The sequence below is a fragment of the Talpa europaea genome (assembly GCF_964194135.1).
Source record: "Talpa europaea genome assembly, chromosome: 12".
NCBI classification, from domain to species: domain Eukaryota; kingdom Metazoa; phylum Chordata; class Mammalia; order Eulipotyphla; family Talpidae; genus Talpa; species Talpa europaea.
The window spans coordinates 21454906-21480218 of NC_140079.1; positions in this window are offsets into that span (position 1 = coordinate 21454906).

Below are 25313 nucleotides of genomic sequence, written 5' to 3' on the forward strand. Positions count from 1 at the left end.
CTGGCTTTGCCTTAATGTTATTCATGTTGACCAATAGTGTGTGTCAGAAGTGATGTTCAGGGACTGCCAAGGTTTCTCCTTGGGTTTCTTAGGATATTGGGTGTGGGGAAGTTTGATATAAGAAATAGGAATACTGTGAGACAACCATGCTGTGAGAATTCCAAACTTAGTGAAGGAAACTTGGTGAATGAGAGAGAGAGAGAGGTGATAGAGCACTGAGGTTGTAGAAAGGTAAGTGAAGGTGCCACATTGGAAATGTACCCTCAAGCTCACTAATCCAGCAAATACCAAGTGCATCTAGCTAACCATTCCCTTGACCTGCAAAATTAAGTCACAAGCAAAAGCAACTAAGCTTTGAGGTAATTTATTACATAGTAAAAGAAACTTAACATCAGTTTAGCATACAGTGAATCTTTAATAAATATTAGATAAAGGAATTCATAATGGGAGTTTTTATTTTTTTTCTGTCATCTCTTGTTACTTTCTGATATGTCAATAATTTGTCTAAGCAATAAATGAACCACAACAATTTTTTTTTCCCAAATAAAAGAAAGTGATTCCAGGAGGGTTAAACATGTAAAGGACATGAGATATGATAAGTTATAGCCAATTGATCGGAGTATGTTTCTGATTTAATCCAATTCTATAGAAATGCCCTAAATTCTTTCTGGAAGGGTGGCTTTCTATGACAGACTCTCTCACTGGAGAATGCCTAGTTATCTAACAGTCTAATACCATGACAGAGGGAAATAGAAGCATAGCATTGTATTTTTGGTCAGTTTCTAAAACTTCAAAAGATTACAGAAAATTTCCATCAGTATAGCTTAGCCTTCTCTGAGCTCATTCCCTGTTATTTAAGGAAGAAAAAACATTATACCTCCTCTTTCCTCTTATAGAACAGTCTCAGGTTCTTAAGATTAAGAGCACAGAAGACCTTCATTTTTCTTCCAATAGAGCTTCTAAGAGTTGGGAGGAAAATGCCTACTGGTTCCTTATGACTTGGCAGGGGTGGGGCATGGTACTAACATCCTTCACATGAGAATTTTTTTCCAGTCTGGGCCACACCTAAGATTTGCTTATAAAGCCTAGGGAGAGCAATTACTGTCAGTGGTGTTTCTAAACCAGTTAAAGCATCTGTATCTAGAATGAATTAGGTGTCCTGGATGGATGGAGTGAAACGTTCTTTAGTGACAAGTGGAGGATTAACTAGATGATCTGTGCTAACACTTTTAGCCCAAGAATTCTATGGCATCATGAATTTCCACTTGCAGGGTTGAGTACATTGAGAATCATGTCAATGATTTTTAGGCTCCAGTATTCTGTGGATATAGCTATATATTCTGGATTTTCCTCTGAGACTACAGTAAAATAAAGGCTAAATGAATGAATGATAATTAAATTATAAATTCATGAATGAATTAGATGCACAGCTTTAAAAAAATTTTTTTTGTGGCAAATTGAGCATTTTAACCATTTAAATACAACTCAGTGGTATCAAGTGCATCCAGAATGTTGGTAACCATTTCAGAACTCTTTAGTCATTTCATAACTTGATTTTTAAAATGCACTTCTACCTATTCAAAAGGTACTTTTTCTTATTTCTAGATTTTAAGTGGTTTTTTTCTATGGCCAAATAATTGATCAAGAGATAAGTGTCTTATTGCCAAAATCCTCCACAGATGAAACATTTCAGAAATGTGTTCACCAGAGTAGTTTCGCAGAGATAGATTTCTCAACATACTGGTCATGTCAGTGGTTTTAAATCCTCTGAGAAGAGTTAACATTGAAAAGCCTAACAGCTGCATTTGGTAAATCATTCAGATCATTTCAAGTCTGGAGAAGTCTCTTGTATCTGCTCTCTGCCTACTGTCCAGTCTTCTGTTAATAGACTTCACTCCCCTCAAGAGATGACCATGTGGTCCAGGTTGGTCTATCCATTGAACCTCATTTCCCAGCTATAGTGATTGGTCCAAAGGATGGGCACAAGATCCAAACCATCTTCAGAATTTTTATCTTGGTGTTTTTCAAATTTTGGTTGAGAGAAGAGAACCTTTATTTTCATCTCTGGTTTGAGAATGTTTAGGATATAAACTGGTGCCTTCAGCAGCCATGTACTCAATTCTGCTAGATAAGATAGTTTGGGGAAATAAATGTAATATTCAGATGGAAGCAGAGCTTAAAGATGAAGCAAGATCCTTAGAACATTTGATCCTTGGTTTAGTTGTCCCTAAGGCCATCTCTATTCCTACTTTTCTGATGTTAGATTATCATTAACCCCCTTCTTTTGCTTGAATAGTTTTGAATTGTGTTTCTGTCCCTTATAACCAAGAGTCCTGATCAGTATAGTAGGACTTATAATTGTAGCCAAACTACACATTTTGATCAATAATATAGTAGGCAGGGCTGCTATTCTGTGAATTTAAGGAATAAAATGGGCACCGAAAGAAACAGTGTTTCCTATAGCCATCCATCTACAAGTTCAAGTTCAACCATCTATCCAGTGGACCTTACATATAAATGAACATAAAGCAGCACATTTCAGTGCTATAACTTTCTGCCTTGTGAAATATTACTCATTGTTCAAAATGGCCAGCATACAATTGCAGGAAATAGAAAGCACTCTATTCATTTCAAGCATCAAGAGATTCAACATGAGGAATTAGGTACTTACAAAACAGTTGGATGTGCTGGAGGAGCAAGCTCTATCTAGGTTTGGCCTCCAGGAATGAGTCTTAGAACAATTCTGAGGAACTGGTCCATCAAAGGAGCTTCTGCTTCTGTCACAACCAAGAAGAAAAGGAATTAGGTGACTACCACTGGAGCTACAGACTTCAGAACAGGAAGCAGGCAGCCACTTCCTAATGTCTTTGCTACTATCTTTACCCTTAATGCTGAATAGAAAGCTTCAGTTTGTTGCACAAAATCAGTCTCTACAATTCCACTTGCCAGTGGCAGTGGCAGAATTCAGGGAAATGGACTTTACCCCACATCCACCTTCCAGATCTTGTGGTTATATCTAAATGCACAGCACATTAATTGGGTAAAGAAAAAGTATTAGAACAGAGGTGGGGATAATCTTGCTCTCTGTGCTGGTTAAACCTCACCTTTGCGTTTAGATTGGTAAACAATTTTAAGAGGGAAAGAGAAAGATAGTGCATTTGGGGCTAGTGGACATGATGCAACAAACCATAGAGCATATTATGTAAGGAATAACTGGTGAATTTTGGGATATTCAGGTGGGAGAGAAGAAACTCAAGGAGGCTCTGCCAGCTTTTGCTGGACATTCCAAAGACTAGTTCTTTATGATTCTTAAAGGTAAGATGAAATCTGTAGGAGAAAGATGCTAATTGACACTGGGGAGAAGTTTCTCCTAGTCAGAGCCATGGAATGAACAGGCTGCATTGGCATTCTTCATCTCTAAATGTATATGAGTAGATGAGAGGGATATTATAGAAAATGTATTTTTTGATACCAGAGACTTGAGTATGTATTAAGTATGAATATTTTGGCGAAATCCTTCATTTTTCTCAATTTTCTTGGTTAACTTGGAAGTAAGTATTGTTTCTTGGGTAACTTGGGGGTGTGTTTGTTTTAATACTGGGTTTAGGGGGGACATGGAGTAGAAGGAGTCTGAATCTATCATCTCTTTCAGGACCCAGTGTGGTGGCTACATTGAACTCTGGAGATGGGGGCAGAATGTCATTGAAATAACTCCTTTAGGGTTAGAAAGGAATGAAAACCAGTAGCACTTTTCAAAAAAGCATTTTAGGAATATAGCCTTTAGGAGATTTGGGTGGAGTTAGGATTTGATTGAGGAGTATAATGGGGTTTGATACAAATAATATAGTTACTGATTCTTGAGCATACCATGCATGTAACTGATATCATTTAGAACTGAAAACATCCTTTGGAGAGCATCTTGATTTTCACCTGAGGACAATAAAGTTTAGAAAGCTAAATGATTTGTCCAGGGCAACAGAGTTACTAAGGGACAGAACTGGCATTTGAACCGAGGTCTATTTGTTCCCAGAGCTCAGGCATATACTTTCCACTACATCATGCTCCATGTCCAAACTAAGACAGAATACAAAGCCCACACAGGCCTCCCCAGTGGCGTAACGGTTGAGCACTGGGCTGCGAAGCTGCCCGCAGCTTTGCAGCGCCGGTTCGATCCCAGGCCGCCGGGCGAGGGTCCCACATGGCGCGCAGACTTCTCCTGCCGCCCACTGCTCCCTTCAGCAGTGTACTTCGTCAGTCTGCCTGTTCTGTTCCCCGCTCTGGCTCTGGTGAATTCTCTCGCCCTCCCATGCTTCTGACTGTGCCCAGTGCTTGTATAAATAAATAAATAAATAAATCTTAAAAAAAAAAAAAAAAGAGAGAATACAAAGCCCACTGCTAATGGTATCCAAGTAGTTAAGAACCTCATCAACATAGTAGGGTCAGGAGGGTAAGAGAAGGCAAATATTAGAATCATTTGGGCAATGAACCTCCCATTTTCCTTTCCATAGTCAGGATAACCTAGTTCAATCTGTACATAATCAAAGGATGCTAATTTTGAGACTTCTCTAGTAAGTGATTTCAGAGTCATTCTAGTCACAGTTTTTCACCTATAAAAGAGAAATAAAAGTTGTTGCCTCAAAAGGTTCATGTGAAATTTGGTTAGAAAATATATTAAAAAGTGCTCACCTAGACTGGGGGTGGTAAATAAAAGAAAGTTGACTCTGAAAGACTAAGCCAGGAATTGCCTTTAAGGACATGATCAAGTTGGTTGGAAGAGCAATGGAAGAAGAGACATTTTGAATAAAAAAAGGAGACCTTGGGCCTCCCGGGTGGCGCAGCGGTTGAGCGCTGGGTTGCGAAGTTGCCCGCAGCCTCTGCAGCGCCGGTTCGATCCCCGGCTGCTCCCCGGCCACCGGAGGAGGGTCCCACATGGCGCGCAGACCTCTCCTGCCGCCCGCTGCTCCCCTCAGCAGTGTACTTCGGTCCTTCTGCCTGCTCTGCTCCCTGCTCTGGCTCTGGTGAATTCTCTCACCCTCCCGCGCTTCTGACTGTACCCAGTGCTTGTATAATTAAATAAATGAATAAAAAAAAATGAATGAATAAATAAATCTTTAAAAAAAAAAAAAAAGGAGACCTTTATTGGTCCTCCCCGGTGGCTCAGCGGTTGAGCGTGGGGCTGTGAAGCAGCCCACAGCCTCTGCAGTGCTGGTTGGCTCCCCAGCCACCGGCGAGGGTCCCACATGGCTCGCAGACCTCTCCTGGGCACCCGCTGCTCCTGTCAGCAGTGTACTTTGGTCCATCTGCCTGTTCTGTTCCCCGCTCTGGCTCTGGTGAATTCTCTCACCCTTCTGCACTTCTGACTGTACCCAGTGCTTGTATAAATAAATAAATAAATCTTTAAAAAAAAAAAAAAGGAGACCTTTATTTACAAAAATGAAATTTCACCTGTGAAATGTTATTTGAGTCTACCTGTGGTTGTATTCAAACAAGCAGGTCAAGTAGGGAATTTAGCTTGGTTTCAGTGAATTCAGTTTCTGTTCAGATTAAAAACACCTGAGATAAGACCAAGAGATACTGTCACCATCTTCATACAACAGTAGGCAGTTGCTTGTGTGATATAATCTGAAAGGCACTGAAAGTTCTTTTATCCTCAAATCTTGCCTCAAGGAATCTGGATTAAGGCAAGCAGTGATTCTCCCACTTTGCTTTGTCTCAGACCCAAGTGAGAAACTTACTTAAAATATTTATTGTAGAACTAATGAGTTAGACTCAGTTGTCTGAGGGTGGGGGTGAGGTAACTGTATTTTTTGCTAGATGACTCTAGTGCACAGCAAAGTTTGAGAAATACCAGATTAAGGCATTATATTCATAAAAGTCCCCTATTAAGTTCCAAGTTTTCTCTCAGTGGTTTGCCATGGTTCTCAAATTACAGCTTCTACCTTCTTATTCTACTAAAACTGCTCTTGTCCATATCATGAGTGAGTTCTTTGTTGTCAACTTTCATGAATTCTTTTGGTCCTCCTATATTAAGTGACCTCTTCTTTAAGTGACTTCTTCTCGGCATTTGATGCTGTTTACTATTCCTCCTTTTAAAATCTCTGAGATAGCAATCTCTCTTAGTTTTCCACCTCACCTCCCTGACTGCTCCTTAGTCTCCTTGATTTGTTTCTACTCCTCAGTTTAACCCCAGACATAGAAGTTTCTTAGGACTTGCAGCCAGGCCCTCTGCCTGTCTTTTATAGTTGATTCCTGTACCTAAATATTCAATGAACAGCAATTTCCAATTTTTTTTATCTCCACCTAGTCTTTTCTGAGCTGCAGTTTTGTACTGCCAACCACTTACTTGATAGTTCATGATTACCTTAAACTCAACATGTTGAAAGTGACCTCTAGACTACCCCCACCCACATCTTTCTCTAATTGACATGTTTCAGGAAATGGTACCACCTTTTACTCAGTTACTCAAACTAGAATCTAGAAATATGCTGATTTCTGCTTCTTGCTCATCACCCACATGCATTCCATCAGCAATTCATGTCAATGTCCTATCAGATAATTCTTGAATCTTTACATCTTCCTCTTCCATGCCTACCATCCAGCAAGCCATTATCCTCTTTTCTAGAATTTTTCCTGATATTTCTGCTTCATCTCTTACCCCCTTCACAGCATTTGCAAGGAAACCAAAACATTCTTTCAAATAAGTTAAACATAAAACCATAAATCAGCACATCAATTTATTTCCTTTAACTATCCAGGGTGTTCCCACTGAATTCAGAATAAAGTTGATTCCTTACATGGGTCTGTCAGTCATCATTCATTTCTTTCTCATTTTTGGTCTTTACAGCTCTTGATCTTCTATTCACTACACTATTTCACTGCGATCCAGTCACATTGGCCTTCTTTAATTTCCTCAAATATCACAAATTATTTTTCTTCACCTTCATAACTGGCTATTTCTCATTCTTTGGAGATTAGTTTAAGTCTTGCCTTCTGTAAAACTACTCTGCCTAAGTAGATATTCCTGGTTATTCACCATTAACTCTTCATAGTGTTTTAAATTTTGTAATTTAAATTTAAATTCATTCATTTACTTGTTTATTGTTTATCTCCCACTCTAGAAAATAAATTCCACCAATTCAGGAACTATGTTGACATATTCAGCTTCTAAAATAGAGTCTGCATATGTTACTTGTGCAATAAAAATCTGTTAAATAATAATAAAAAATGCAATCATGAAAGTGTTAAAATATAGTAGAATATTGTGATTTTCTGGGAGTTTAGAAAAGTTCTTCTAAGTATGGCATGAAATCTAGAAACCATAAAGATAAATATGGACAGATGTGACTATGTTATGCATTTAATATTTCCACTTTACAGAACTGAAAGGAAAAAACGAACTGGGAAATATCTTTGTAAAAGTATTCAAAGGAATTTCTTCAAATCAGTAAGGAAAGATAAATAAACCAACAGAAAAATGAGCAGAGATATAATGTTTAGGAGAAAACCTAAAAATAGCCAATAAAAATATTATAAGAAATATACTCAAATTTACTCTTAAAAACATAAGGTTTTTATCCTGTTGAACTAGCATGAAAAGAAAAGATTTACAAATACCCAGGTCAGGTGTGGAGACACATAATGATCATACACTAATGTCCTATATTAACGGTTAACTTTCTTATAAGCATTGCAAATTAGTACATTATTGTTGAACAATTTGGCAATGTTGACTGAAATTAAAAATGTGCCTTACCTTTGACCCAAAACTGTTTGAAGTAGCAATTTTAGAAAATGTGCAGTATTCACATATTATATACACGGTACATATTCACGCATCATAAATGTTTAGCTAGGCATTGTTTTAATAACAAAAGCTGGAAGCCATGATTGTGCAGTTAACACAATCAATAAAGAAACATTATGCAGTTGTTAAAAAGAACAGTGGTATAAATTTATATATTCTGTTTTAGACAGATATCGTTTGATTTGTTAAACTGAACAGATTGAACTGAATGACATGTAACTGGAAAATTGGATTTTGGAAAACTTCCCTTTTACTGTCTACATTTATTTTATATATTTTTTGTGTTATTTCACAAGTGTGTATTACTCTATAGCTGACAGAGAGAGAGAGAGAGAGAGAGAGAGAGAGAGAGAGAGAGAGAGAGAGAGAGAGAGAGAGAGAGATGTGCAGAACACAAACCAGTGCTGTTTCACGCATTTTGCCATCAGCCATGATGGTTGGAGCTGCCCTGCTGGGCCTCCTGGAAGGTCAGAACATTCCGTCAAGGTCAAGGGTTCAGGAGCTCCAGCCCTTTCCCTCTCCCTCTTTACCCCAAGAAGGAGAGGCACTTCAGCCTCATATGTTGTTTTAAGGATTAAATGAGATAAAGGCTGTGAGAAGGTTTTATCAACCATAAGTGTCTTTCAAACACAAGAGATAATCATCACAGTCAAAGTCCATTCCCCACCCCAGGCAGGCTGGCTGGTCACTTCAGAAAACCCTCCCCGTGGGACTGATGCTGGAAACCTGCAGTCTTCTTTATCCCGAGGAGGAGTTGTTACCCCAGGGATTCCTCCCATCCCCCTGTCCTTCTCCTGCTGGGGAGTCCTGCCTGTCTCCGGCCTCAGCGCTTCACTCCGGCCCTGGCTCAGCGGCTTCCCAGCAGAGCTTGGCTGTTTCTTAAACTTTCAGAGTCGGTTCGATTTCCTCCAGTGGTACCACATGCTGCTGTGCAAACAGAGCACGTGGTCCAGCCAAACAAAGGAACATGTGTGCTGCGAACCATCCCCCTATCACGGGAGCGCGAGCTCCACCAGGAGAGGGCCAGGCCTGCGCACCATAATTTTTCACTGCAGTTTAAACACCCCGCAAGCTCTCAGGAAGCCGCGGAGGTGGGGGCGCAGCCTCAGACAAGTGCCCTGTCTCACGGCTTCTTCCATCGCCGCCCTGGAAAAAGCCGCCGCCTAACGCGCAAGGTCCGAGCAGGCTTCCTTCCCGCAAGCTGCTAAAATTTCATTTCACCTCCGACAGGCTGCTCGGGGGACTCGCTGTTAAAAGATCACTCTCCCGGGGATGCTTTCAGGGGGAGGGGGTCGGCAGGGTATACAGCTGTCAAAACGTCTCAGACAGGAGCCTAAGACACATCTGCATGAGCCTGGCTCGGGCTGCGGGGCACATGGGGAGCGCCTCAAACCTATCAGTGTAATGGCGAGCGGTAATTGCATTAGGATTAGTTATCTCCCGAGCTCTGCTCCTTAGCCCGGAGGATGGCTCGCCTCCAGCGCGAGGGTGGCACAGGGAGAAGGGAGGGTGTGCGCCTAGCAGGTCGTGATCCTGAAAGCCTTGCTGTCTTCTGGTTTGCGTCCCTCCTCCCCAATTCCCTCCCGGCCCCCTACTCTGCTCCTCTGTCTTCCTCTAAACCTCATTTCCTGACTTTTTCCTGAAGGTCTTATGAAATGCGCAATTTAGGAAGATTACAGTGGGGGGAAAAAAATCTTGACTGGTTAGAGGTGGGGGAGGGTTGCTGCGGAGGGCACGGGACTGGGTTGCTTGAGTCAAAGGAAGGGAAGAAAATGATTGTTTTCTGGTGCCAAAGTCAGTGCCAGGAAAACGCCTAGGTGGGTTTTTTTTTTTTTTTTTTTCTTTCTTTCTTTCTGATGTTTTAACTTCCTTCCCTGTGGGATACACCAGACTAGGGTGAAAGGGAGAGGTGGCAATTTCCAGGGGATTTAGATCTCATTTGAAAGAAGCCCCACCCTCGACTGTGTAAACTCTCCCGGCCGCACCCACAGGGGCTGAACTGGGCGCTCACTGCCTGCCCTGTATCCGCATAGCGCTCTGGCTTGATTCTAGAAGCAGGATGGAGGAGTTATTTGTTTCATGCCTGCTCTGGCAACAGGGAGCCAGCCATTTATTCTTCAGTGCACCTGGCACACTGGCATACAGAAGGTGCTCAAAAATGCACGAAAGGTGATAGTAAGAGATATTATTATATCATGACAGAATATATCTACACACAATCTATAATTACATAAATTATTATAGTGATGTAAGCTATTATTGTTATTTTTTAAAAATCAGGGGTGGGCCTCCCCAGTGGCGCAGTGGTTGAGCGCTGGGCTGCGAAACTGCCTGCAGCCTCTGCAGCGCAGGTTCGATCCCCGGCCGCTGGTGAGGGTCCCACATGGTGTGCAGACCTCTCCTGCCGACGCCGGTGCTCCCCTCAGCAGTGTACTTCATCAGTCTGCCTGTTCTGCTCCCTGCTCTGGCTCTGGTGAATTCTCTCACCCTCACGCGCATCTGACTGTACCCAGTGCTTGTATAAATAAAATAAATAAATCTTTAAAAAAATAAAAATAAAAATCAGGAGTAATAGCTCTCAAGAGGCACCACAATACAAAACTCACTTTTGCAGACTTACTAGCAGGGTGATGGTGGGCAGGTGTGCTAACTTCCTGGTGTTTTCTCATGTCCAAAATAGTATTATTAATTTACCCAAAGGCTTATTCTGACTGGTGTAAATCACCCCAAATCAAATAGAACTTAACACGTAGTAGGTATTCCATAGATGCTAGTTCCTCTCTATATCTTGCTGTATTCATCCCTAAGATGGGGATTAAAAAAAACAACTCTTTGATGTCTCAGGAGGAGGTAATTAATGTTCTCTTAACCCATCTGAAAGGGCCAATAGAGTACAAAGTTGTTTTATAATTAAGAAATGTATCAAACCCTGTGCAGGACTAATTGGTGTGCAAATTTGATTGAGGCCTGTGAGGACAAGATTGCCTTTAATGGGTTGCAGCGTAGGGGACTATTTAATATTCTTTAGGGAAGTTCCAATACTCTGGTCTCAGCATCGGAGATTGCATCACCAACCATTTAGGAGCACCACTTGATGGTTTAGAATGAATACACCAGGGCTTTGCTTAAATAATTATTTTGAAACTGGAAGGTTTATTGAGAGTTCAGGGTTCAGATTTAGAAATGTCAGAAATAGAGTTTTATTTGTTTCCATTGCACATAATGAATTGCCCTTTAAATAATGAAGCGATGAAAATGCCAAGTACCACATATGCCAATGGATTGCCAAATGTTGAATTAGGCCCTGTGAGACTGAGGCTTCAAAGTCAATACTTCAGAGAATTGGGGCATTTACAGTTTCCACGGAAATCACTGATCCAGAGGGAGCTCGGTGAGGAGCACACCCTTACCAAGTCTACCATCTCAACTTTTCATTCAGCATCTACTTAAGTATTACGGGAACACTTGGCGATCCTTGTCGTTGGGCATCTGGAACAATACTTTGGCAAGATGAGCGAGGCTCCCAGAACAGCCTCGGTGGATTCCATTTGTATGGAACAAAAATATTCTCCCTTTGACAGTGAGACCATGTGAATATATTCAAGTTGGGGCTACTTGGGAATGAGTGGGTCCCTTCCCTCTATGGGGGGGGTAATTGGTCCCTTGATTACCATTTTCTCTTCGGTATATTTACTATTTCTCTGTTCACTGCAACTTTCAGCCAATAGTTCAGTCTTCTTTATACTGACAATAAATCTTTGAGCTTTGCTCTTTTTCTAGTAACTTTTCCAGCTTTCTTTTCCTTTATGATCTGTCATATGTTTACATTGACTGTCTCCATTGTGACATAACCAGTGTCCCTTGAAGCCCTTGAAAACGGATTTTGCCTTCTTTAGTCTGCTGATTGACAATTGTGGCCCATTCTGACTCCACTCTCCTTTGTTTATCAACCTCTCCTTAAGACTCCCTAGGCATCTGTCATGTTGCATTCTTCTAAGACTATTCTAAATTTCTTTGATTTCATCTGGGTCTTCCAGGCCTCCCCTCTGCTTCTTTCTCCCAAAATGTGTGCCTCAATAATCAGAGCTAACATTTATTGAGTGCTTACTAGTGTTCATTTTTACTTCTAATCAACCCCATAAACCAGCTACATTAATTATTTTACTTTTAGAGGAAGAAAAGAGGTTAAGGTCTTGGTAGGTGTCAAATCCTGGTCTGTTCTGTCTGACTTCTTAGCCAGGTTGCTTACGTGCCCAAAGTTTGATTCCTTGATCTTAGTCTCTTTTCTTCTATCACCAGCCTGCAAATCTCACCATATCTCCTTGTCCCACCAGATTTCAAACCCCCAATTTACTATATTGATTAGTTGACCACCCACCTTCCTCTCCTTCCATCTCTCCTTCTGACTTCTATTAACACAACTACCTTTTCCCAGGACCTAGTCTTGAACCCTATAGTCCTCTGTTCTTTACCTTGCTCACTTTGCTCAGTTCTTCATCCTATTAGACACTAAGCTTTGAGCATATTTCTCTTATTTGTCATTTCCTACTTGCTCCAGACATTTTTCCCATTCAGTCAACCACTCAGGTTGTCCATGAGCACATCAGACACCCATGATGGAGGAAAAGGGGTATTTCATAGAAATGTTAAATGGTTAGAACAATGGTGTGAGGGGAGGACCTTAAGAGCGCATTGTACCTTGTCAGTATTTAAAAAATTCTCTTCTCTCAACTGTTCCCTTAAGACCCTTAAAGCATCCTAATAGGAACGAACACAGTATCCTAATAACCTCTTACCTGCTGCTGCTGGGTTGGTGCCCGCCTGGCTTGTCCTATTCATCCCAACTAAAGCAATCTTCTTAAAATGTTTCTTTCACATTCATGTGGTTTGGCTCACAGAGCTTGGATGACTTCTCTGTACCTGCAATAAAATGTATACTCCTTAACCTGTTACTCAAAGTACTCTATGCACTGGTTCCCTAACTTTTTATTCTGTCACCTCAATATTTCAAAATCCCCTTCTCTGTTTTAATTAATGGATTGATATCCTGCCTTCTACTAAAAGGACCGTACCGTAAGTGGGCATTGCACCTCATTGCGTGAACCTGGGACAATGGCATCATCGTGTAACTTGCCAGTGCATGAGCTGTGGACCCGGACTCAGAGTCCAGCTTCGCACTTGTTAGCTGGGAGAACCTGAGGCAGGTCTCTAACTTCCCTCTGTCTCCCTTTTCTTGTCTGTATAATGAAGAGTTATTCTGGAGTTTAAATAAGGAGATAGATGGAAAGTTGCTGACAAACATAAGGTTTTTAACAAGTAGTAGCTATAATAGTTATTTCTATTTCCTCACCATGCTTACTGCTTTTCTGACTCTGTGCCTTTGTTATGATAACCCTTTATGGAATTGCTTTTATGCCTCCACCAATGAAAATTCTCCCAGCTCTCCAAAGTACATTCATTCCATTGCCTCAGTGAAACTTTCCCCTGGCTTCCCCAGGAAGAAATTTTTCTCTAAACTAAATTTGGCTTCTAAGAGTCAAATTTACATATTGTCTTGTGTCATCTCCTACTTGCTCCAGACATTTTTCCCACTAAGTCAACCACTCAGGCTGTCCATGAGCGCACTGGACACCTAGGATGGGCGAAGACAGGGTATTCCGTGGAAATGTTAAATGGATAGAACAATGGAGTAAGGGGAGGCAAGTAAGTGTATTAAACAGGAAAAGTCAGGAAGGGTGTCAGAATACCCTTTCTTCCTTCCTTTCTTGGACAAAATAAGTAGTGCATTTAACCGATATCTTCAACAAGCACAATCAAAGGATGTGATCAAAACAAAATGGTAATTTGTTTCCCATTGCTAGTTCATGATGTATTCAGTGTTGATCAAGTTTTCCTGCCCCTGGGTATAGGTGGGTCTGACAACTACAAAAAAAAAAACAAAAAACAAAAATAAACAACTGCTAAGATACTTTTACATATGATGGTTTGCACATATCTTAAATGTTTGGTTTGATGAGTTCAATCATTCTACACACCAACTCTAATCCCAACTTCTCACCAACTCTAATCCCATCCCCACTAACTGCTATGCACAACCATATTTCCAGTTTTTCATGATAGGTTAGTTTTGCATTTCCCAAATTCATAAAAATGGAATTATATAGTATGGACTCTTTTAGGTCTAGTTTCTTTCACTCCACAAGACTTTAGGATCTATCCATGTGGTTGCCTATATCAGTAGTTACATACTCCTTTTTATTATGTGTCATAATACATAATTACATATGTTAAATATATAATTATTGTCAAGATATAATTATATTGATTATTATTTTGTATGTATACAATGCATTATTATTTTATTTCCAAAAAGCATTCCATTAAACAACTATACCACAATCTGTTTATCCATTCATGTTAATTGACACTTGACTACTACGAGGAAGGCTGCTACTAATGTATTTCTACATTTTTTTGTGTAGGGGCACATGCTTTTATTTATTTTGGATGAATGCTAGGAATAGAATTGCTGGGTCAGAGAATAGATGAGTGTGTGATGAAATACATGCCATTGGGAAGTTAGCCTGTGAAGCAGAACTGTATGGCCCAAGTAAAATCACTTTATCGGGTGCTCCATTTTACCTTAGTTTCTATGAGTTCTTTTCTCTTTGAACTCTGCTGCAAGCTGAATCCTCATGCTGCCAGCTGTTTGTCTACTTTTATTAAATATTTAAAGTGAGTCTCCTAAGGATCTGGATGATTAATGAACTTGACATTGTTTTTTATGGAGGGGCCTATGATTTATTTATACAGATGTTTTTCTTTAAGGGGTTGCTGTGCTGTAGAGACATCACTACAACTTCTATGAACCAAAGGCAGATCAAAAATGCCCATTTTACAGTTGGGGTGGTTGAGACTCAGGATGAAAATAATAATTTTTCTATAGAATAGACCCATCTAACATGTCCCAATATTAATCTGTACTACCCAAACTGAGAAGTTCATTACAGAACAAGTGAGCAAACAACCACAGGACAGACCGCAAGGTCCTTGTGTGCACATAGGTGTGTGTGCCATAACTTTTCTGCTACACCACATTACTGATCTCATACATCACAGAACTAACACCCGCTCTCTTTGGCATTGTTTCACACTGGTGCTACCATTTAGTGACTCCGTTGGGACACATTCCAGATGTAGGATAGTTGGTTGAAAAATTCTGCAGCCACTGTCTACAGTTTCCCTGCTATGATTATTATGTGGTATAAGGAGACCAGGTCACCGAAGCTAACAAAAAACAGGTTTAATGTACTGGTACCTGATTCAGCAGATCTACAGCCAAAGGTTGAGCATGCCTGCAAGGGAGTTATGGGCTTATATACATTTCAGATTGTTCTGGGTGGATTAACATTGTAAGTGTTCATGCTCAGACAAGAGGTAATTTACATCCCAGGAAATTTAGCAAGTTGCTTATCACAGGATCTGGGACTGCCTTGCTCAGATGCCTTGCTTCATGATCTCACTAGTTCTTCAAAATAATGAATTTGAGAAACTCTTCAGGAAATTAGCTAAAGTGTTGGTCGAGGCAGGCTAGTGATTTACTGATGAGATGGAGAATGGCATCAAGCCATGTGAGGTTTCCTTTTGTGTGTCAACTTGACTGGCCACAGAGTGCCTAGATATTTGGTCAAATATTATTCTGGGTATGTCTGTGAGGGTGTTTCTGGCTGAGGTTAACATTTGATCCAGTAGACTCAGTAATCAGTTGCTCTCCTTAATAGAGGTGGGCCTCATTTGATCAGTTGAAGGTCTATTAGAAAAGGCTGACCTCCCTCAAGTAAAAGGGAACTTCTGCCTGACTGCTTACTGCTGGGACATTGGTCTTTTCCTGCCTTTGACTTAAATTTAACTTCGCTTTTCTTTAAGGGGTTGGTGGGCTGTAGAGACACCACAACAACTTCTATGAGCCAGTGATAGATCAAAAATGCCCATTTTACAGTTGGGGTGGTTGAGGCTCAGAATAACAGTAATAATTGGGTTGGAAGACCCTATCTTCTTGGGTCTTAAGTCTGCTCACTTTTGGTCTGAAACTATAGCATCAGCTTTCTGGGTCTCCTCTCCAGCTTGCTGAATGCAGATCTTGGGAATTCTCAGTCTCCCTAGCTACATGCTAATTCTGTATCATATGGTATGTTGTGATATGATATGATATATAGTGAATATGATAAATACAATGATATAAGTATAATATAAAAATATTGACTATTTGTCTGGACAACCTTGAATATAACAAGGTCATTGTAGGATAAGAAAGGATTTCTGAAGTAAAATAATTTTCATGGTGAGAAAATGGGGCACAGGATCACTTTCTTAAATTATCTTTCTTTGAAATTATTCATGCTCAGAAATATTTCCAAATCTAAGGTTTAATGTGTCTAAGTATAAAAAGTTGTTCTCTCTGAGTGGTGTGGATACACATGATTTTTACAATTTTTCTGTACATATTTCTATATACAGATTACTCAGATTTTCTAAAATGAATATGTATTATTTACAAAATTTAAACTTCTACTTTTCAGGTAATTTTAAATTCACATAGAGTTGTAAGAAAGAATACAGAGTAACACATATATCACTGGTCCACTTTTCCCCCAATGGTAACATCTTGCAAAGTACAACCTTCCAAGGATACTGACTTTGATCTAGTCAAGAGTCCATCATCCCACGAACCATTCATGCTGTCCTTTTATAACCTCACTCACTACCCTCCTGCTTCTACCCCATAACCTCTCTCAACCACTGATCTATTTTCCACTCCTGTTAATTTTGTCATAGGAATCATATGGTATGTAATACTCTGGAGATTCATCCATGTCTCTGTTGTTTCAATGAATCATTCCTTTTTCATTATTGAGTAATATCCCATGCATGTACCACAGGTTGTTTTTAACTATTCATCTGTTGAAATACATCTTGGTTATTTCCAATTTTTCACCATTACATATGAAGCTGAAATAAATATTTGTGTTTAAGATTTTTGTGTGAGTTTGAGATTTCTTTACTGGGGGATAAACACCTAGGAGAGTAATTTCTGGGTCACAAGGTAGTTTCTTTTTCAGAGAGGCTGGATCATTTTTATAGTCCCACCAGCAATGCATGCATGATTCAGTTTTTCTTTATCCTTACTAGTATCTGGTGAGGTGTATAAAGTTATTTCTTTGTGGTTTAACTTGTATTTATTTAATAGCTAATACATTTTCATGTGCTTATTTGACATCTATATATTCTCTTTAGAAAAAAGCTTTATAGTTTTGTTTTTTTACATTTAAGTCTATGCTCTATTTCACTTAATTTTTGTTTAATGGGCGAGACTTCGGTTGAAGTTTTCCTATTTCTCCTTCTCTCCTATAGAGGTGCAATTGCTCCAGTGCCATTTGTTGAAAAGCCTGTCTTTCTTCCATTGAAATGCTTTTGCACCTTTGTCAAAAATCAGCTGGGAATTTTTGTGTAAGTCTCTTTCCACTTCTTCTATTCCATTGTTCTATAGATCTATCCCTTCACCTGAACCACACAGTCTTGATTATTGCAGCTATATAAAAAAGTCTTGGATTCAGGTACACTGAGCTTTACTCACCCTTTTCAAAACTGTTATGACTATTTTAGCTTGCCTTTCCATATCAGTTTTAGAATTGTCTTGCCATATCTACAAAAAAAAGTCTTTCTATAACTTTGATATAAATTGCAATGAGTGTATGTAAATTTAGGGAGAAATAACATCTTTTACTCTGTTGAGTCTTTCAACATATTCTTTGCTAGCATATAGAAACATAAAATATATTTATAATATGTAATACATGTATTTGTGTTTCTCATGTCCTATAATTTTGCTGAACTCATTTATTAGTTCTAGGAGATTTTTTTAGTACATCATTTTGGATTTTCTATATAGACTAGCATGCTATCTGCAAATGGGGGCAATTTCATTTTTTTCTTTCTAATGTCTTTTATTACCTTTTTTTGCCGATTGTATTATTTAGAAGCTCTAGTACTACCTTAAGACTGGAGAGCAGATATCTTTACTTTGTTCCTGATCTTGGGAGTAAGGATTTTGTCTCTTATTAGCAAATATCACGTTAACTATAGGTTTATTGTAGATGGTTTTCTTCAAGTTTAGGGAGTTCTTTCTGTTACTATTTTTTTCTGAGAGTTATTTTTTTTTTTATATAATGAATGGGTATTGAGTTTCAGCAAATGATTTTTCTGTACTGATTGATATGCTCATGTAATTCACTCTTTTATTCCAATTATACAATAGATTGATTATATATTAACATATATAACACAACAATTTATATTACAACGTTGAACCTGCCCTGCACACTTGTAATAAACTATACAGGGACATGGTATATCTTTATATAATTGCTGAATTGTATTTGACAATATTTTGTGAAGGATTTTTGTATTCATATTCTTGAAATGTGAGTTTTAAGAGTTTTCTTTTTTTGTATTGTCCTATTTTGAGATCAGGGCAATATTAGCTTCATAAAATAAACTGTAAAGTGTTATTTCCTCTTCTACTTTCTGGAAGAGATTTGTAGAATTCACGATAATTCTTTCTTAAATGTTGGGTAGGATATTTACTTTTGGTGTGTTTCTTAGTTACGAATTTAACTTCATTATCACTTATAAAGGATATCCAAATCACCTATTTCATGTTAAATGAATGTGGTAGTTTCTATTTTTTAAGAGATTGAATCAATTCATGTCAGTTATCAAATATAAATGGATGTCTTATAAATTTTGAAATCAGGAATTCTGAATCCTTCAACTTTGTTCTTAAGCAAGGTTACTTTGGCTATTTGGGCCTCCTTGAGAGTCCACATGAATAACAGGATGGGTTTTCCTATTTCTGCAAAAAAAAAATAATTGTTGGGATTTTGATAGAGATTGTATTGAATCTGCAGCTCACTCTGGGTCATACTCACCTCTCAATAATATTAAGACTCCTAATCTAAGAACAGGCAACATCTTGCCATTCATTTATCTATCTCTTGAATTTATCTCAGCAATGTTCTGCAGTTTTTATTGTAGAAGTCTGTTACCTCAGTGATTAAGTTAGTACCCAAATATTTTTTCTTTTTGATGCTGTTTTTTTGTTGTTGTTGTTGCTGTTAAAGATTGGTTTATTTATTCATACAAGCACTGGGTACAGTCAGAAGTGTGGGAGGGTGAGAGAATTCACCAGAGACAGAGTGGGGAACAGAACAGGCATTAAATGGAATTTTTTTTAATCTCCCTTTCAGATTATTCATTGTTGGTGTAGAATAATGCAAGTGATTTTTGTGTATTGATTTTGCATCCTGCTGCCGTTCTGAATTCATTTACTAATTTCAAACACATTTTATTTTATGTGGAATTTTTGGGATTTTATACCCATAAGATTATATCATCTGTGAAAAAAGAGAGATTTATTTTTTCTTTCCCAATTTGGGTGCCTTTTATTTCCATTTCTTGCCTAATTGCTTAGGCTAGAACTTCTAGTACTATATTGAATAGAAGTAGTACAGTGGGCATCTTTGTTTTGTTCCTGATCTTAGAAGAAAAGCTTTGTCTTTCATCATTGAATATGTATTCCTGTGGGCTTTTCATAGCGTATAATCTTTTTAATATTCTGAATTTAGTCTGCTAGCATTTTTAAATCAATGTTCATGAGGATATTAGTCTGTAATTTTGTAATGTCTTTGTCTGGGCAATGCTAACATTACAGAATATACTAGAAAGTGTTTTCCCCTATTCACTTTCCTAGAAAAGCTTGAGAAGGACTGGTGTTCTTTAAATATTTGGTGGAATTCACTAATGATGTTGTCAGGTTTTGGATTTTTCAATCTTTTTGGTTGGTATTATAATGATTCATTTTCAATTGATTTCAATTTTTGTATTATATTATGATATTCTGTGTTTTACTTCAATATTCTGTTTTTGCTCTAACCCCATTCCAAAGGGGTAAAGGAGGATTCTCTTTTGATAGTGCCAGGTAAAGGTAGATATCCAGGTTCTCACTGAAGCTCTGTTGACATCCAATATTGGGGAGCTCCTTGTTACTGATGGATGAGGTTGGAAGTTCTGTGTTCCCACTAAGCTTGCACTGATACTCCTCTAGCTTGGAGAGGTAGATAAGTCTCATTATTGTCCCCCATTTGGCCACCCTGACAACTGGGAAGAAGGGTACCTTCATTACAGCTGGGCAGTGGTAAAAGTCCTGATTTGCCTCTAGTCCTCCTCTGAGGTTACCCATCGGGGAGGAGAAGAGTTGACACTGGTTTTGGGTGGGAGGGAAGGTCCACTGGCATTGTAGTAGAATTCCTATTAGAGCCATCTTTTAATACCTGATCATGGTATTGGGTGTTGGGTGCCTCATTATTGCTTGACAAGGACAGAAGTCTAGGTTCTCTATTGGTCTTTGCTGGCAGGGGTGGTTTTCTGTGCTTTTAGCAAGAATAGAGTTATTATCTAAAAGTTTTTTTTTTATCTTGCTAGGCTGCCTCTTTTCTGGTCACTTGGCTAGGGAGAACAGGCTTTTGTTGAGACTATTTTTAACCTGTACCTGTTGCCATGTCTGTCTGACTTCTTGAGCTCCAAATCTGGGAAATATGAAGAAAAGAAAAGAAAGAAAACTCAGGGTACTTAACACTGTGTTGTTATTTGGATTCTGAGGTCCCTAGTTGACCTTCTACCTTCTCTTTACTTTTCATAGACTTATGTTGGTTTTACATATAATGTCCATGCATTTTTGTTGTATTTAAAGGAGGGAGAAAACGTATGCCTGTTCCATCTTCCTGAAGTAGAAGTATAGCCATGTATTATATTTAAAATAAATATAGCCTTCTTATCTGTTTATTAGTGTGTAAAATTAAATTTTAACAAAAACATTTAAATTGCAGCTACAGTAAATCAAGGGTAGTTGCTTGATTTAACATAGAGTTAAATTAGTGATTGTGGTACTGGGTGATGATTAAAAACAATAGCCTTTATCGATATTTTATTGAGCACATGCCATGTGGCCCTGTACACATTCTCTCTTTTTATGTATCCTCACAGCAAATGTGACAGACCAGCATTATTCGCTTTTCGTTGTGAAGTTAATAAGAGATAAAGATAGTTTAAGAAATTTTTTTCAGTATTATATACCTAATAAGTGCAATGGGGGCATTCAAACTCTAGCTTGTCCCAATCCATAACCATGCTCCTAATTTCATTGCCTCTGTAGATTTTCTTTTAGAAGAGAGAAGACTGGAAGTATTTAGGTGACATCCTGTGGAGAACAGGAAATGTATAATGTGAATAAGCAGCCCCCTTTATCTGTGGTTATGTAGAAAGCATTTAGGGTCCCCCTGAAGGAAGCTGTTTTTGCCTACACTACTCACGGCATTTCTACAGAACTTATGTTTTATATTACTTCCTTAAAACAACCTTGAGATGTAGGTGGAAGCCAGACTCCCTGAAGAACAGATGGGGAATCTGTAGCTCAGAGAGGTCTAGTGACTTGTCTAAGACCAGATGGTATTTAATACTGGAAGCAGACCTGGAAAGATCTTTTGAGTCAGGAGCCAGCATGCTCTCCACCAGCTCCCGGAGCTGCTTCCAGCTTGGTCCCTGCACTACTGCTTTGTTCCTACCAAGCAGAGTCCTGGTGCAGGCCGAGCCTGCTGCAGTTAAATCAGAGCTTCTCCTCCAGCAGCCTGTTGGTTTGCACCAGTTTGCAGACTGTATCTGATGGAAACCTTATGCGGAACAAAAAAACAAACCTGAAACCAGGCCCATCTCAATATCTCCATCCGCTGGATAAACATCTCCAACACAGCCGCACAGGGAGGCCAAACTCCCTTTGCCAAGTTTTCAACCTAAAGTTTGGAAGCAGCTTGCATTTTCCGTAAAGCAGTAAACTATTTTCATTCCTTTTACAGTGAACGACTCCTTATGGGGTGATAATTTACTTTTAATCTCTTTTTCAGAAACTGATGATTTTGCCTTCTTGCCTGAAAGAAGCTGTGGGTTAAAAGAAAAGACCCATTTTTTGATGTTTTCTTCTTTTCCATCTTTTCTTTTTTCCATTTTGAAAGCCTGCTTTGGGAGCTTTGGAGCCTTGCCTCTTTATTCGGAGAGAACTTGGCTCCTTCGTGGTGCCCCCATTCCTTTGCCGAATCTAATCTGACTGTTCTATTTATAATTCTTGAGCAAGATGAATCTCGTCTTTGTGTGTGTGTGTGTGAGAGTGTGTGTGTGTGTGTGTGTGTGTGTTTTCCTGAGAAATGGCGTTCTTCCCTAGGACTCGAGTCATTTAACCTCAACAAAAATCGCTTTAATTTCTCTGCAAGTTGCCAGAAAGCAGGCAGCTGAAACTCTATCAGGTCCTGGATCATATCAGACCTGCTTTAAACTGGCACCCTCATCCATCCCCCCAGTCTCAGGGGAGTTCATTTCGGAACAGGGCTGTGCAGAGAACTTCCCAGCAGCCCTTTGGCAACACCAGCGTGGTCTGGGAAGTCTGACAGGGAGGGGCACTCTGGAGAATGGAGACCCAAAGATGGAAACCCTGCCCACTTTTAACCAATCCTCCACAACTCCCAGATCCCCAAAGCTTATATATACATTGCATGCTATTTAACCCTTAAACTTAGATTCATCAAGTTATTTTGCCTGGAAACCATCTAGTCCTAACCCCATGTTTTATAGAGAAGAAAACAGAGACTAAAAGAAGGAAACTGACTGACTGATTCAAAGCCACACAGCTTGTTAATTCAGGAGTTCACGATTATAAAATAGACATCCTACCTTACACCTCTGTGAACTTGCAAAAAGAATCATTTGGATTTAATGTATCCACTCCAATTAAAAGGCATTTTGAAAATGCATTTCTAATTTTTATATATCTTCTCTCATTATGCCTTATCTCCTATGCTTCCTTTTTGCCCAGTTTCTTTCCTAGGCCCAGTACCGAGGGCTCTGTTTTCAGACCCCACTGGAAGACAACTTTTACAACCAGGGTTTGAGAAATAGGTAATTAGCTTCAGAATCCAAGATCTAGATTGGGTAGATCATTGAGTCTTTGGTGATCTTGAAAGCTGTAAGGGGGTTGCTCAGTTCCCACAGCAAGTTAGTGACCAAGCCAGGATTCGAACCTGAGAGCCTCTCCATCCCATTCAGTAAATCAAAGTTACTACTGACTGTGATTCCCATTTCTGCCCTGGGTCTTGAAAGCCCATTTAGAACATGCTTTTTTTAGATCTGGCTCATCCAGATGAACTAAACTTCTAACTTGACAGTCATTTGAAATTGTAAGGAATATCCACCATAGTTGTAAATTCAGCCACATTTAACCTCATCTGCCACAAGTTTCCTTGTACAATTAAATGAGAAAGAGCCAAAATATTTACTTGGCTCTCCATAACTGGATTTTTGCACCAAGATAAACAAAAATGGTCTTACAAGTTTGTAAGGACCAGGAATCATTGTGTCCTACTGAACTTGTACAAGCACATTTCTTTCAAAGTTAGATAGACACATTTGACTATAATACAGACGCTGCTTTAAACCAAGTATATCTATATGAAGTTCATATTGAGAGACAGGCTATAATCAATGACTTCTTAAGCTTGTAATGGTCCCAGTGTCTCTGCCTCCCTCTTTTGATGATGTACTTTCGGGGAGGTGTGGCATAGGCACTTTTTGTAAAATACCAGAAGAAAGGGGTTTAAACATTAAGAAGGAGTCCACTTGCCTTCAATGTAGGCGCCTGTCTGGATTACAATCAAATATTTCCCACTAGTCAATTAAGAATATGGACCATCATTTAGTGTACAGAGAGAAGAGAAATAATGTTCTTGAAGGTTTATTAAGTACCAGACATTGTGCTACATTTTAAATAAACATTGTCTTTTAATCTGTACCTCTGGTGGGTAGGTATGGTTATCCCAATTTTTATTAATGGAAAAATTAAAGCCGAGAGAGATTTAATGGACTCTTACCTATGGCTATTCAGAGAATTAATGGTTTACACAAGATTTAATCCAGTTGTTGACTCCAAAACCAGTTATTATGAACGCTCTTGTATGTCTTTCTTACGGAATATGTAAGAATTTACTGGTGCCGCTGTGTGTGTGTGTGTGTGTGTGTGTGTGTGTGTGTAGAAATGGAATAGCTGAGCCATGAAGAATCCTGGTGGTGCAAGGGTTAAGCAAAACACTGTGAAGTTATACACAGCCTCTGCAACTCTAGTTTGATCCCCGGCCAGCCAGGGAGCTACCCACATGGCACGGCAGACCTCTCCTGTCTCCCCCGCTGCTCCCCTCAGCAGTGTATTTCAGTCAGTCTGCCTGTTCTGTTCCCCACTCTGTCTCTGGTGAATCCTTTTACCCCCCACACCTCTGGCCTGCACCCTAGTTCCTATATGCATAAATAAATAAATCTTTTTTTAAAAAATGTACATATTCAATATTGTGAGACTTCACCAACTTGCTGTCCCTAGTAACTGTATTTATTTCTACTCTCCAGAGTAGTTTAAGAATTCTTTTTGCTCCATAGTCTTGCCAACATTTAGTGTAATCAAAATGAAAAAAAAAAATTTTTCTGGCATCACTTGGTATTTCACTGTGGTTTTAATTTACATTTTTTAAATGACAATGAGATTGGTTGTTTTTTATGTTTATTATTGCCTGTTCAGGTTTTCTTTGAGAATTGCCTGTTCATAAATTTTCAAAATTGCATTTTCTATTTCCAGTTTTTGTATAAGAGTTAATATACACACACACATTCACAAACATATATATTCTGGATTCTAACCCTTCTGTAATTATATTGATTTAAAATATCTTCTAATTCATAATGCAACTTCTTTTTCAATGATGACAACTTTTTAAAAACAAGCTTATTGAAGTCTAATTTGTATACCACAAAATTTACTCATTGTAAATGCATAGACTGATGTATTTTAGTAAATTTACTATTGAACAATAGGCACTTCACAGAAGATATGTGAGTGACTAATAAAAATCTAAAAAGATGCCCAGCATTTTTAGTTACTAAGGAAATGTAAATTTAAAGCCCAATGAGATAATACTAACTACCCACTACAATGGCTATCATTAAGATTAACAATACCAAATGCTAATGGGGATGTGGAGAAACCATTTCCTCTAAGACCTGTAGTCATTAAGGTATCTGCTGAAATTTTTACTTTCATTTTTATCTCCTTTCCTAGAGGTCACTTCCTTGTCTGCATTGCTTAGTAGTAAGCCCATAATTTGGGCAGAGATTATGATAGATTTGGTAGGGCTTTCACCATGGGCTAATTGAGATGTGTGTGAATTGGGAAATATTTAGACTTGCAACCAGTTCTTAAGTCTCTCTTAGCTTTATCTCCAGATTTCCTTGTATCTCCCTTGCACATGTCTGTAGTTTTGCAGTTACTAAGGTTTGTGTGGGAAGTTTATTCCAACTCTTCTACAGC